This window comes from Jaculus jaculus, chromosome 4 (assembly GCF_020740685.1).
Source record: "Jaculus jaculus isolate mJacJac1 chromosome 4, mJacJac1.mat.Y.cur, whole genome shotgun sequence".
NCBI lineage: Eukaryota > Metazoa > Chordata > Mammalia > Rodentia > Dipodidae > Jaculus > Jaculus jaculus.
Genome location: NC_059105.1, coordinates 101,767,085 through 101,783,583, shown reverse-complemented (window position 1 = coordinate 101,783,583; position 16,499 = coordinate 101,767,085). Strand labels below are relative to the sequence as shown.

General features: G+C 37.1%; 1 pseudogene; it reads left to right on the top strand.

The window, feature by feature from the left end:
• The first annotated feature begins 360 nt into the window (after positions 1–360).
• On the top strand, positions 361–969 carry LOC101603056 (annotated as a pseudogene).
• The last annotated feature ends 15,530 nt before the right edge of the window (positions 970–16,499 follow it).

Sequence of the window (16,499 nt, the reverse complement as noted above, 5' to 3'; positions counted from 1 at the left end):
CACCATTTAGTATTATGTTGGCTGTGGGTTTGTTATAAATAGCTTTTATTACGTTGAGAAATGTTTCTTCTAGTCCCAGTTTCTGTAATACTTTTACCATGAAGGGATGTTGGATTTTGTCAAATGCCTTTTCTGCATCTATTGAGATGATCATGTGATTTTTGTCCTTCAGACCATTTATATGGTATATTATAGAGATTATTAAGAGATTTGCATAGGACTGCAGGTTGTGGGTGACCCTGGGCAGACCATCACCCTTTGCTCACAAGCCCATGTGCCCTCAGAGGGTGCTCAGACAGATTGAAGCCATGGCAATTCTATTTGCTGTTGTTGCCAGGGGGACCACTATCCTTGCCAAACATGCTTGATGTGGAGGAAAATTCCTGGAGGTGAAGGAGCAGATTCTGGCTAAGATACCTTCTGAAAATAATAAACTAACATATTCACATGGCAATTACTTGTTCCATTACATCTGCAAGACAGGATTGTGTATCTTTGTATCACTGATGATGATTTTGAATGTTCCAGAGCCTTCAATTTTATAAATGAAGTAAAGAAAAGGTTCCAGACTACTTATGGTTCAAGAGCACAGACAGCACTTCCATATGGCATGAACAGAGAGTTCTCAAGCCTCTTGGCTGCACAGCTGAAGCATCACTCTGGGAATAAGGGCCTAGACAGAGTGATGGAGACTCAAGCACAAGTTGATGAACTAAAAGGAATCATTGTCAGAAACATAGATTTGGTTGCTCAGCGAGGAGAAAGATTAGAATTATTGATTGATAAAATGGGCAACCTTGTGGATTCATCTGTCACCTTCAAAACTACCAGCTGAAATCTTGCTTGAACCATGTGTATCAAAATATCAAGCTCACTGTCATCATTATCTTCATAGCAATTGTGTTCATCTATATTATTGTGTCACCTCTCTGTGGTGGATTTACATGGCCAAGCTGTGTGAAGAAGTAAGAAAAAGCTAGCATTAACCAAAAATATGAGAGAAAAATGAGTTCAAAGCAATCCATGCGACTTGGGCTTTTTGCTACTTACAGAAAGTATCTGCCAGTTTTTTCAGCCTTCTTTTTATTTTTTGAAATAGTTTTCTATGCCTCCAGATTTATCTGTCCTTTTAAAAAGTTTATTCTAGTAAACTTCAAGTTGAGCTATTCATTACAGTAATGGCTTTAAAAAGGTAATTGTGTGTTTCTTTGGTTTGTTAAGCATCGTCATCAACTTTGAAAGACATTTAGTTTTAACTGTTCAAAGTTTTTGCCAAGATAGAAACCAACAGTCTTAAGACCTGGCTGCTAAAACTGTACAGCAACTTTGTATGTTCACACAAAAGTATTCAGGAAACAGACTGTACAGCTAAGGTCTCATCTTAGTGACTTTTGTTATGAAAGAGTTTTAGGTGCTTCAAAATAATATAAATAGAGAATAGTTATTTTGGGAATAACAATTAGATTGTTGGTGCTGCTTATATCCAGGAGCCCAAACAGGTAAAGTGTTAAGCATTTTTATTTATCAAATGCAGAGTACTCTGCTAGCTCATTGGAAGCACACAGAATTATCCTTGTCCCTACCATTTATTTTTAGGAATAAAAGTCCAATGTTCTCTCGGAGTGGAGAGATAATTTAATATCTTCCATTTCCCCAGTGTAAAGTTGATTTGAGAAGATGATTTATTGTTGAGGGTTGTGGGTTTTCAGTATTCCTTTTTCTTCTGTGGCTATTTGGGACAAATACATTGGTAATAGAATGGGTAATGGAGGAGTTGAGAGACAAATACCTCTGACTCACCAAAGAAAAAAAAAGGAGCCATAGTGAATGTGAGCATTTTAGCTGTACAAATGGTGGTCATGTGGGAAGTTTTTTTGTTTGTTTGTTTGTTTTTGTTTGTTTGTTTGTTTTCATTCTAGGAAAAGCCCAAATGGAATACAGTCAGAAGCCAATTCTAAAGTTTGGATTTGACTCCTGTTGAATAATAGTTTTTTGAGCGTCTTAAAAAATCTTTAATTTCTGCCTAATTTTGAAAATTCTTTGTGAAACCTAAAAGAGAATAGACAATATGGCATATAGAAATAATATAACAACCATTTTACTGCACTGTAAGGAAATTGGAATGTTATGCTGCTTTAGCTGCTCTGACATCTATCTAGTAGTTGGTGTGTATCTGAAAGGGAGACATTTATTGTCCTAGATCTGTTTGCACTTATGTGTCAGTAAGTACCATTGATTGGAAGTGATATTAGTCTACTCTCAGTGAAAAAAAAAAAGAAACAGAAAAAAAATTAGTCTTTTGAACCCCTGCCTGTTTAGCCTAGTCATGTGACTTGAATATATGTGTCCAGTATTCAGGCTCATGGTACTTGTTCTTCCATTTGAAACATTCAATCTCTGCTACCTGTTTCATTTATTTTTCATGCATCTTAAACTCTTAAGAACTCTTGCCTTGTTGATCATAGCAGAATTTTTGTCCTTTTTGTCAGCACTGCTATTTAATTGTGTCATCATTTCCCATTGAAAAATACATTTATCATTCCCAGATAATTTCCAAATGGCTTAAGCCAAAGGAAAAGGTGAAAAACTTATCTCCCTTCCTTATACACACCTCAATAAAATTGATGTGCATGTTTTAGTGATTGATTCTTGCTGTATTTATGCATAAGAATACTTTTTAAGGCATATGTCTCATTGTAAATCATGCAAAAACTGAAGACATTAATGAAATTTAAGAGTAATAAAAAAAAGAGATTTGCATATATTGAACCATCCCTGCATCCCTGGGAGAAAGCCAACTTGGTCAGGGTGAATAATATTTTTTTTAATCTTATTTTTATTTATTTATTTGAAAGTGACAGAGAAAGAGGGAGAGAGAAAGAAAGAGAGAGAGAATGGGTGCATCAGGGCTTCCAGCCACTGCAAATGAACTCCAGATGCCTTCACCGCCCCCCCTTGTGCATCTGGCTAATGTGGGTTCTTGGGAATCAAGCCTTGAGCCAGGGTTCTTAGGCTTCACAGGCAAGCACTTAACTACTAAGCCATCTCTCTAGCCCTGAATAGTCTTTTTGATATATTCTTGTATTCTGTTTGCCAATTGTTGGGAGCCATTTGCTTGGACATTTGTTTATGACCTGTATACACTTATACAGTGGGCCAGAGAGAAGCAGAATGTTTTGCCAAACATGAGACTAGATATCAGCTGAGGTTCTGGGAATTGAGAAAGAAGTAACATTTTGAGTTGGAGGCTAAGATTTGATTGATCATTGACCAATGTGGGAGGATGTAGCTTTTTCAAGAGATCCTGTATAAATATTAGCATTTTTCTGTTTGCATTCTTGTGCTCTGAGAAATATAAAATAGATGAACTAAATAAAGTTGGGGCTTCAGTATTCACTGACATCCCTCCCAAGTTCATCTTTTGTCATTTGTCTTTTTTGGTTAATCCTCACTCCTCCCTCAGGCACTGTTTGATTCTGCAGGTAAGCTCTGGCAGCCAATATTTTGTTCAGAATTTTTGCATCTATGTTCATGAGGGAAATTGGTCTGTAGTTTTCTTTCTTTCTTTCTTTCTTTCTTTCTTTCTTTCTTTCTTTCTTTCTTTCTTTCTTTCTTCTTTCTTTCTTTTTGTTCTATCTTTGTGGGGTTTTGTTATGAGGGTGATGTGGGCTTCATAGAAGGAGTTTGTTACAATTCCTTCATTTTCTATTTTGTGGAAACATTTGAGAAGCAGAAGTGTTAGTTTTTCCATGAAGGTCTGATAAAATTTACCAGTCAATCAATCTGGACCTGGGCTTTTTAAATTGGAAGACTTTTTATAACTACTTGGATCTCTGTACTTATTATAGGTCTATTTAAATGGTTTATCTCATCTTTATTTGATTTTGTTAGGTCACTTGAATTAAGGAAATCATCCATTTCTTTCAGATTTTAAAACTTAGAGGCATATATATTCTTAAAGTAAGTCCTTATAATTGTCTGAATTTCTTTGGTATCAATTGTAATGGTGCCTTTTCCATCTAAAAGTTATTAATTTTTTTCACTTCTCTCTTTCTTCTGGTCAAATTTGCTAAGGGTTTATCAATCTTGTTTATCCTTTCAAAGAACCAACTCTTTGTTTTGTTGATTCTTTGGATTGATTTTTTGGCTTCTATTTCATTAATTTTTGCTCTAATCTTTGTGATTTATTCTCATCTACTGATTTTTGGTTTGTCTTGTTCTTTTTCCAAGGCCTTAAGGTGAAACATTAAATTGTTTATTTGTGAACTTTCTAATTTCTTAATATAGGCATGTAGAGCTATAAATTTCCCTCTTAGGACTGCCTTCATTGTGTCCCAAAGGTTTTGGAATGTTGTATTTTCATCATCATTTGATTCTATGAATTCATTGATTTCTTTTTTAATTTCTTCACTGACCCATTGATCATTATATAGTGTACTGTTTAGTCTCCACAAATTATTGTATGCTCTGTAGCTTTTCTTGTTGCTGATTTGTAGTTTAATCCCATTGTGTTCAGATAGAATACAAGGGATTACTTTGTTGGGCTCTGAAAAGCCCAGGCGTAAGGCCTAGTGGAACTCCCTGAGCCTAGCTAAAGTTTGGCGACCTGTCTCTGGCCAGCTAGGACCCAGCAAGACGCCTAATGGCTTCTGGCCTGCCACCTCTGTGTGGCAATTGTAATTACCATTTCAATAGTTAAAGTTTACTATTGGCCCTTACCTCTTTCCCATCCTAAAATCCCTGCCTTCATCCCCAACATGATATAGACAACTACTCAGCATAATAAAGCTAGTTGTTTCTCTGAGTTCTTGCATTGAAAAGACTCCTGACTCAGTGTGTCTTTTCTCCGGTGGCCAGGAGAGGTTTCTGGGTCGTCCAAGGCTCATCCTCCTCCTCAACCCCTAGTGTTGCATTCCGGTTCACAATTGCTAGCAGAAATCACCCAACCAAGAGCAGCTTCTGGGAAAAAGAGATTTATTTTGGCTTACAGGCTCGAGGGGAAGCTCTACGATGGCAGGGGAAAATGATGGCATGAGCAGAGGGTGGACATCACCCCCTGTCCAACATAAGGTGTACCACAGCAACAGGAGTGTATGGCAAACACTGGCATGCGGAAACTGGCTATAAAGCCCATAAGCCCACCCCCAATGATACACTCCCTCCAGGAGGCATTAATTACCAAATATCCATCAGCTGGGGAGCTAGCATTCCCAACACCTAAGTTTATGGGGGACACCTGAATTAAACTACCACACCTAGGGAGGAACCAGCAGGCCTGGTCCTTCCCTCGGCACTACCTACCTGACCGGGAAGGAGCCCCACATTATTTCAACATTCCTATATTTATGGAGATTTGCATTGTGTCCTAATAGATGGTCTATGTTAGATAATGTTCCATGTCCTGCTGAGAAAAATGTATATTCTATAGCATTTGGATGGAATTCTCTGTAGCTATCTGTTGGGTCCATTTGTTCCATGACATCATTTAATTCATATGTCTCTCTGTTTATTTTTTGCTGGGATGACCTCTCAATTGATGAGAGTGGGGTATTGAAGTCTCCCACTAAAATTGTGCTTGATGTTATCTGTGACCTTAAGTCTAATAGCGTTTGTTTGATGAAACATGGAGCCCCCATGTTAGGTGCACATATATATTTAGGATTGTAATGTCCTCCTATTGTAGTTCTCCATTAATCAGTATAAAATGGCCTTCTATGTCTTTCCTCACTAATGTTGGTTTGAATTCTAATCTGTCAGATATTAGGATAGCAACCCCTGATTGTTTCCTAGGCCCATTTGCTTTTTTCGATCCTTTCACCCTTAATGGTGTCTATCTTTTATTGAGAGATGAGTTTCCTGGTGACAACAAATGGCAGGTTCCTGCCTTTTCAAGTGGACTGCAAGCCTATGTCTTTTGGATGGTGCATTGTGGCCATTGATATTAGGAGTTATTATTGAAATATATGCATTTATTCTTGCCATTCTTGTTATTTTATAGAGTTTACTGTTTTCCCTTTGTTTGTTTGTTTTAACTGTTATTTGAGTGTGTTTCCTATTTCATTCTGTGTATATTTTGCTTTCTCTTTGGTATTAAGAATTCCTTCAAGTATTTTCTGTAGAGCTGGTTTAGTTGTCATAAATTCCTTTAGCCTGTTTTTGTTGTGGAATGGCTATATATGGATAGATAGCTTTTCAGAATAAAGTAATCTTGGTTGACACTCCTTATCTTTCAGAATTTGGAATACATTGTTCCAATCCCTTCTGGCTTTTAAACTTTGTGCTAAGCAATCTGCAGCTATTCTGATTGGTGTGCCTTTGTATGTAATTTGCTTTTTCTCTCTAACTGCTTTCAATATATTTTATTTTTTTATTTATTTTTGTTCATTTTCATTTATTTATTTGATAATGACAGAGAGAGAGAGAGAGAAAGGCAGAGAAAGCGAGAAAGAGAATGGGTGCACCAGGGCCTCCAGCCACTGCAAATGAACTCCAGACATGTGTACCCCCTTGTGCATCTGGCTAACATGGGTGCTGGGGAATCAAACCTTGAACTGGTGTCCTTAGACTTCACAGGCAAGTGCTTAACCACTAAGCCACCTCTCCAACCCTCAATATATTTTCTTTGGCTTGTGTGTTTAATAGTTTAATTATAACATGGCGAGGAGAAATTCTTTCCAGGTTTTGTCTATTTGGTGTTCTAAAAACAGCTTGAAACTACATTGACATTTCTTTTGCAATTTTGGGAAATTTTTCTTCTATTATTTTGTTGAAAACATCTACTAAGCTTCTGCATTGAAGTTCTGCTCATTCTATTATACCCTGAATTCTCATGTTTGATCTTTTCATAGTGTCCCGGATATCTTGAAATTCCCATTCATAACTTGCGATTAGGTGGTCTTTCTCTTTGTTGAACTTTATTAGGTCTGCCACCTGGTCTATTAGTTTAGATATTCTGTTCTCTTCTTCATCCATTTTACTGTTGAGACTTTCCACAGAGGTTTATTTTATTTTATTTTATTTTATTTTTTAATTTCTCTGCCTGTATATGTCAATGCTAGTATTTCTGCTTGGTCTTTCTTCAGTATTTCTATTTTATTACTCATGTCTTGTTATGACTTCTTTATTTCATTAAGATTGTTTCCTGTGTTCTCTTTCAGTGTTTTCATCTTTAATTCCTTCTTTTTTCTTCTTTGATTCCCTCCATTTCTCTACATTTCTTTAAGTATAGATACCATCATTTGTTTTGAAATTTTTGAAAGGCATTTTATCTAAAACAGTCTCATTGGTGATCATTTTTGTTGTATTTATAGGTTTTACTGAGACTGTATTGTCTTGATTCTTTGAGTTCCTTTTAGTATATTGTAGTGTCTTTTGCATCCTGAATTGACTTGATGCTTGGGTTTTCTAGTTATATGCAGTGTTCCCAGACATAGCAATCCACCTCCATATACCCTCAGGATATGAGTTCAAGGTGTGAGGTGTAGCTCCTGACCCCAATCAAGTCACAGAAGTAATCCTAGGTGTTGAATTGGCTTGGTAACAAGTATTCTAGTGGACTGCATGGAAGAATTTATTTGAAAATTCTAAACCTCAACTGAGTAACATATGCAATCAATAGAAATCAGTTTGCTATTGTAGGGTTTAAAACAAATAGTCATATAAAGGCAAAATCCCTAAGGGTGTGTGTTGTTATACACACTTAATTTTATCAGCTGGGAGGCAGAGATTTCTGTTCTGCATTGGGTCCCAAGTCAACCTGGATCTGGATCAGACCCTGTGCCCAATAATGACAGAAGAAAAAGATCAAGGCCCTATATATATGAAAGCAACAAAGGCAACAATATCCAATACCCAAATACAGTTTATTTGAAAATGGTAAAGCCAACTGTGGTGGTTTGAATAGAGTAGATGGCCCCCAATATATTCAGTTGTTTGTTTGTAGTTTGCATCTGTAGCCACCTGCTGGAGGCAATGTCACTGAGTGGATCTTTAGTTGTGGCAATGGGCTTCCAATTTCAATCTAAAGATATGCAAAACGTGCCTAGCTGGAGTTCCTGAAGTGTGCTGTGGCTTTTGGCTTTTAGGCTTGTACTTCTCTGTCTCTGCTTGGTCCCGTGAAGGCATGCCAGCTTCTTCTGCCATTTATGGAAATTCCCCTGGATCTGTAAGCTTCAATAAATCCCTTCCTCCATTACTGTGCCTGGTCTGGAAGTTCATCTCAGCGAACCTGAATCTGTTTGCTTCACCAATGAAGAATATATACCCCATAACCTGCCCTGACAAGGAAAGAGAGATTACCTCTTACAATGCAGGCCTGTCTGCCTGTTTTCTTTTTCCTTCAGTCAACCTCGTTAGGTTTTTAGTTGGTGGCTTCCAATTTCACCAATTATGAGTGTCCCCCTCAGTCCCTCTGTGTTGTGCTGTGCAGCTATATCTCTGATTAGCTCTGCTGGCTATGCTGCCACTGGGGGCTGAATGCTGGAGGTTCTCTGTTCTGATGGTGGGGGATGGGAGAGTGCATACTTTTGGAGTTGCTTGCACTTTAAGTAGCTCTTTAGTTGACCTCACCTGACTTACCTTCTGATTTCTTAACTTTGCACGAAGGCTGGTGGAGTTGAAAAATCAGTTGCTTTATCTCTGCTGCTGCCACCTGGCATGCCTGGAAGTGTGGTGCTGGGCTAGTGTGTAGTGTGGATCACAGGCCATGATATACTCAGTGGGACTCTGAAAGTTTTCCTTGTTTCTAGTGGGTCTTGGTCTCTGTGGCTTCTCCACTGTGTCTAAGAATGACCTATACTCCTTTACTTTTCACAAGAGGTGTGTATTTTGCTGAGGTTTTGCTTAAATCCATCCTTAGGCTGGTTTGGCATGACTCCTATGCTGCCATCTTACACAGAAGTCTTGTTTTCTGTTCTTAGTAGAAAAGGAAATGGATTCTAATACATTACAACATTCACTATAAAATAGATAAGACATAAGCAAATTGAAAGTAGAAATTTTGTTCAGTTCCACAAACCTTTTTTTTTTTTTTTTTTTTTTTTTACTGCTATGTATGGCTGTCCTGCATCTGTTACAGGAGTAGCCCAGATGGAAAGTTGCACAGTGAGGTTTATTAGATGTTTAATCTACATAGCAACTGGACCAATTTCTTTCTCAATAGAAATATTTTATTTTGTATTAACATATTTTTTCTCTCTTGCAAAAAATTCATAGTATTGGCAATAAAGTAAAAGTTATAGTAAGTGAATAAATCCTTTCTACATCTAGAAACAGGCTTCAAATTTGATTCTATGTGTTTTACCAGGAAATGTAAAAGAGGGAGATGATTCATTGTATGATCCACAACATCCCAAATATAGAAAAAAAAATAGGTGACTCAAAACGAGCAACATTTTTCTTTATATTGTGATATGATTTTGTTTCCCAGGGATTTTTGTACAGCACACAGTAAAGAACATTGCCACAACTGAAAGCAATGTACAACATGTTGTTCAGTAAAGCAGATTACTAGGCAAGGTAGATGTAGTAGATCAGGGCAGAATGCACAGTGTTGTCCAGAGGCATTGTTCTCCACTGGATTGGAAAATTCAAGCTTGGCTTATTGGAAAATGTGATAGGTTCAAGCAGTTTTTCATAGAAGCTATTTCTTTTAATGCCATGAAGCCTTACAGAGTACATGAGGAACAGAGAATGGCAGACTATATCCCTAGCACATATCCTGGGAACTGCCATCCAGCAGACAAATTTTAATCATCAAACATCTGTCTTTCTATTTCTGTAAAGAATCCTGTGTCCCTTTCCCATGTCTGGCTCTCCAGTATGATATTAAACATGTTGCCAATGAAGCCAAAGTACCTCTAAAATGTTGAGAGCAGAGACTGTCATTTCTGGGCAGTCTTCTGTAGTATTCATATTTTTTTGTGTTTATTTTCTTGACAAAATACTGGAAAAGGTGATGGTAGGAGCAAGAGAAGACATGGGCTAGTCATCAGTCATCCTTTGGATCTACTCCAAAGGCCTCTTCTGCATCAACTGCAGGAAGTGCATGAATAGCTTCTTTTGGCTATTCACAATCTGGCCTAACCCACCCAACCACCTCTTATGGTTCAAAACAAGAAAGCTTTGTAAAGCAACCTGTAGGAAATCTAATGGCCACCTCTTTTGGCACATGACTCTCATGTTATATTTGGCATAAGCTTCAAGAGGGGAATCATCTGAAATGTTCTTTACCATGTGTTGGTATAGTTAAATCATTGAAATTAAGAAATTATAGAAGTTACATTGCTAATGGCTAGAGCTGGGAGATATCTTAGCAGTTAAGGCACTTGCTTTTGATGCCTGAGGACCCAGGTTCAATTCCCCAGTACCCACATAAACCAGATACACATAGTGGCACATGCATCTGTAGTCCATTTGCAGTGCCTACAGGCCCTGATGCACCCATTCTCGCTCTCTCTCTGCCTCTTTTTTTGTCCCTCTCAAATAAATAGATAGCTAATGGATGGGTAAAAACTAGAAGGGCTGGCTTTAGATCTGTCCACTTGTAGATATGTAGGATTTGTCTAAGAATCACATTCTGGAGATTTAAGTAATTAAAATATTTTTCACATTTGTCAAAAGTTATATCTGTGATATATTGGCTAATTCTGCTGTAATCCAGTACCCTGTAGTGTGTGTGTAATGGGCTTAAATGTCCAGGTACAAATTTATATCAGTTCTTGACATACGTGGCTTTTGTATCTTCTATCAGATTTTGACGAAGTATTGTTAGGGCAGCTCACTTAATGTTGTTTCACCCTTTTCTCTTTATGTAAAACTGTAATTGGTGCTCAGAGTACATTAAAAAGTTCATTTCAGAAAGCTTAAATATTCTACTTTTTGATGACTTGTTACACTTACCATTTTTGTTTGTGTGGTTTGATATTTAGAATGCTTCTAAGGGATAGGAGTAAAAGCCCATGGGAAAATGGTGAGGACTGAGAGACATACACCAGAGGATTGTCATCACTTGAAGAAAACATGCAATATGTGTTGTCATTGCTGCTGATGCATCATGGGGTAAAATTCTTGAGCTAGAGTAAAGGGGATCATCCTGTTTCTAAGAGCATCAAGTGAGCTCCTCATTAGAACACATGAGTCCATGTTGGAGTCTCTAAGATGATATAAGAATTATGTATCAAGGAACACTTATCCCAATGAATCAATGAGAAGACACATAAGTACCAAAAATGGGGGACATCGAGGCCAAACTCTGATAACATATGGCAAAGGAGAACACTAAGCAAAAGCCTGAAGGTGTCAGTGAAGGGAGGTTATTAGACAAAGGATCCAGAAGACAGGATCTCATTGTTTTTGGATTACTTTTTCAGGGTGGAGGAGCTGGTCTTGGAAGTATATAACATGTAGCGGCCTGGGTCAGTGGGACAGTTATAGGCAGCATGGGGCTTCTTTTCTGTCCAGCTACTGTAGCAAAGAACACAATTATTCTCAACAAATTTATTAGACCTAGGCACTTTTTATAACTGCCTAATGCATAGGCTTTTTCTACAGATAGCACCATTTCATCTAGCATGCTTTTCAAAACAACTAGGTATTAAGCACTTGAGATATGTCAATACATGGGATGAAATATTTTAAATATTTTTGCATGAATTATTTCACTCATCTTGAATGCCCAAACTTTCACACTAGGGACTGTACTCTTGACTTTAAGGTCACTTTAGCTCTATGAGGTGAAAGTTGTCAGCAGCTGAATGATGACAAATCTAGAAATCTATTGTAGGTTTTCCTAGCTCAAGAATTAATGATCTTTCTAACTTTTCCAAATTGATTTTTACTTTATGGCTAGAGTCAAATTCTAATAACACCCATTTGTCACTTTACTCTGGTAGGTCTCAAAGAGTCATCTCAGAGCCAGTAGCAACAGTCTTACTTGTAAACTTCTTAGAAAGACAAATGCTCCATTTTGTCCCAATTCACTAAAATCAGAGAATGCAGAATGGGACCAAGAAATTTGCATTTAAACAAGTTGCTTATTCTGACACAAGCTAAAATTTGAGGATAACTGTTTCACTCACACAACACCATGAAATGAACAAACCACTGCATTCAAGACAAGCCTTCTTACTCTCTCTTTTTATGACAGCAAGATTTGAGCAATCACTCAACCGTGATAGCTGCATGATTTCTCCTGTTATTTTAAGTTTCAACTTTGCAGCAAATCCTGTGAAAGACATTGTCTGGAAAATGGTTCCTCCATTTTCTTTTATAGATCTGTTAGAGATATACCATGCCTCAAAAATCTATCCAACCAGGGGTCAGGTCTCACAGAATCACAAGTTGACTACATCTTTGCAACTCTGTCAGGTTTTTCTCATGATATTTCATCCGTTCTTTGACCTCTATTTTCAAGTCATTTTCTCTTTCATGCCTCCAATAAGTTAGATCTGTTTCTAGGTTGCTTTCTGCTTAAAGTAAAGGTGTATCCAATGCTACAGTTTATTTCAGCAATGAGCCTCAGGAAATCTTAGTAGACAAAGGTCATGGCGTCATTACCGACTATCAGATACTGGCATGCTGATATGAAAGTTTATACACTAACTTGATAAGCAGTGATATTGCTGGCAAACATTCTCCAGAAGATAGCTTTGAACAAATTTATTCTGTGAAATAACTTGACTGAAATAAGGTTTGAAATTATTCTTACCTGAATGACCAAACACTTTCAAAAAAAAAAAAAAAAAAAAAAACTGCCACTGTGCCCAGTATAGGGTGAACTAATAATGTAAATTGAATGAATGCATGAAAATACTTGGAGAATCAGCTCAGATTATGTTCTGAGGAAAGAATGCAGAAGGCAGATATATGCTATGATACCAGGTTACTATGGAGATAGGGTCAATGTTTGGAATAGGAATCATATTTAACAAGTTATCCTTAATCAGAAATAATTCTGATAATCAGTACTCAACATACTATTTGGATTGTGCTGATAATAAATAAGAAAAGAGTTTCATAAAACATTTTTCTTTAGTTATAGAAGGAAGTTTGAAAATTAACATATATATTTGAAGTAGAGTCTCAGGGTGGCCTCAAACTCTTGGTGATCCTCCTATCTCTGCCTTCTGAGTACTGGGATTAAAGACATGTACCACCAAGCCCAGCCTATATAGTTACCAGTGGCATTTTTTTTTTTTTTTTTGATTTCTGGAGTAGTCAGAAAAACTGACTGGGTCAATTTGAATATACAGTAACTAATGAAAGTATATGGGCCTCTTCACCATAGTCTTCATACACCCTAAGCTACTTCTACTATTCTGGGCTGAAGTTGCTTCACGTGTGGAATAGAATTACAAATTTTTGCTGTGGAGAAATGTTGGCTTCTGACTAAGCTTTAGTTTTTCTTTTTTTGTTTTAAGTTATTATACATGTACATATAAAATGATGAGCTTATTCCTCTCATACAACCCCTAGCTTCCCTTTTACTATGGCTCCTCTTGCCGTCAATTGACTTTGTGCCCCTCAACAGCTTTACTTCTACTTTCATTTATGATATATATGCATGATTTTATTTATTTACATAAAATCCAGGAATCACAAGTGAGGAAGAAAAATAATGACATTTATCTGTCTGAGATTAGCTTAGTTCTCTTAACAGAATTGTCACTACTTGTATCCGTTTTCTGCAAATGTGATCAAGTTTTTCTACTTTTTCTTCTGAAGGTTTCAGATATCTCTTTTTCTCTCAATCTCTCTCACACACACATACACACACACAAACACACACACACATAATTTCATTAACTTTTCCTTTGTTGTTATGTATCAACTTTGAACTATATTTAGGCATTGTGCATCATGCTATACTGAACTTTGATATACAAATATTCCAGTGGTATGTTCACTTGGAGCCCTTTGGGTAAATGTCCAGGAGTCATATAACTGGGTTATGTGGAACACCTAATTTAACTTTTTAAAAAACATGTATTTTATTTATCTATTTGAAAAAGAGAGAGACAGAGAGAGGGGGCGGAGAGAGAGAGAGAGAGAGAGAGAGAGAGAGAGAGAGAGAGAGAATGGGTGAACTAGGGCCTCTAGCAGTGCAAATGAACATACACCAGACACATACACCACCGTGTACATCTGAGAGTATATGGTTACTCAGGAATAAAACCTGGGTCCTTTGACTTGGTAGGCAAGTGCCATAACCACTAAGTAATCTTTCCAGCCCTATTTTTTTATGTTTTGAAAAACCTCAATACTGACTTTCCTAGTGGCTAGACTCCTTCAAATTCCTACCACCAGCTGGTAAGGGTTGTTTTGCCTCCTCACCAACAATGTATTCTTGTTTGTTTGCTAAATGCCTTCCAATCTGACTGGGATAAGATGAATTCTCGATGTTTTGATTAGAATTTTTCTGTTGGCTTGGGAAGTTAACATTTTTCATATGTTTATTGATACTTTGTATTTATCTTTTAAGATGTCTAGGTTCACTAGACCATTTACTGACTGGATTATTTCATTTTGTTGACTTCTTTCCATGTAGTAGATGTTAATCCTCAGTCAGATGAATAGTTAGTGAACATTTTTCTACCATTTTGAAGATTGATGTTTCATTTAATTAACAGCTCCTCATGTTGTACAATTTTAAGTTCCTGGGGCCCTATATCTTAATTACTAGCCTTATTTCTGGTCAATATGAGCCCTATTCAGAAAATTATTGACTGTTCACAATATCTCACAGAGATTTCTCTACATTTTCCCTTTAAAGTTTCAGGTCATACACTGCGGTCTTTTATCCATTCATAGCTGATTAGTCTGTAGAGTGAAAGATAAGGATCTAGTTTTATTCCTCTATTTGTAGATACCTAGTTTTCCCAACACCATTTGTTAGAGGCTATCATTTCTTCAATGTGTATTTTGGCTTTTGTCAAAATCATGTGGCTGAACAAAATGGACACGCTTATCTTGTTCCAGTTTTAGTGAAAATGCTTTGAATGTTTCTTTGATTAGCATATATATATTTTTTTTTTCTTTTCTTTCTTTTTTTTTTTTTTTTTTTTTTTTCGAGGTAGGGTCTCATTCTGGTCCAGGCTGACCTGGAATTAACTCTGTCATCTCAGGGTGACCTTGAACTCATGGCAATCCTCCTACCTCTGCCTCCCGAGTGCTGGGATTAAAGGCATGCACCACCACACCCGGCTCACATATATATATTTTGTTGCTATTGGAAATGGGACAATGTCCCTTATTTCTTTCTCTGTATCTTTATCATTTGCACATAGAAAGGCTACTGATTTTTGTGCATTGATTTTATATACTGCTACTTTGCTGAATGAGTTTGTCACCATTAAGAGTTTTAGAATGGAGGCTCTCTGGTCTTTAACATATAGAATCATGTCATCTGAGAATAGAGCTAATGTAACTTCTTCCTTTCCAAATTGTATCCTTTTTATTTCTTTCTCCTGTCTTATTGCTCAAGCGAGGACTTTTAGTACTATATTGAAGAGCAGAGGTGAGAGTGGACACCCCTGTAATGTTCCTGATCTCAATGGGAATTCCTTCAGTCTCTCTCCATTAAGTATTATTTTGCCTTTAGGAGTTATATGTATATATCCTTTATTATGTTGATATATAAACCAACCATGCTAATTCTCTCCAATACTCAACTCTGCTCCTTCCTGCCCCCCACAACTTGCACCCACTCTACTCTGCTCCTCCCTACCCCCATGTGACTGCTGACTCTTGCCACTCTGCCCTATACTGCACAACCCACCATTTTGAAAGTTCAGATACACTCCACCCCTGCCCCCTCACCCACATCCATCCCTGCAAAACAGCACCACTTCCCCACCCATCGCTACCACAGTCCCATTCTCCCTGCTCCTGCACTATGATGAGCAAACCACAACACAAAAGGAATAACATAAAAAAATCAAATGTAAGTAAACACAATAAGATCTCCCAGTCCTACAATGGATGTCTCTAATCAAAACATAGAAGAGACAATAGTATCAGAACCCCAAAATGAAGTTATGAGCAATGCCAAGCTACTGGTAAAACTTGCACAAAAGCAACAAAGGATTGATAATCATGTGGAAGCTGCCATCATTAGATTAGAACTAATAGATAAGAAAATGGAAGGGGTCCAAAAAAAGCTAAAGGATATGAAGGAAAGAGAGAGAGAAAAAAAAGAGGACCTAAAAAACCATCTGGCTATGTTAAATAAAGATGTAAGAAATGCAAGGAGGAATTCCAAGAAGCATCAAGATCAGAAAATGATATGAAAAGGGAACTTGATAAAGGGATGAAAATTATACATAGAAAAGTAGTAGAAAATGAAAACCTAATTGAACAAGCCCCAAAATCCTTAGAGCCTCTTAAGAATAGAGTGAGCCATGTGCAGGATAGAAACTCAGATCTGGAAGACAAAACAGAAGAAACAGTTCAAGAGTACAAAAGTTTCAATAAATTCAAAAGTTTCTGTGAATAGAACATGA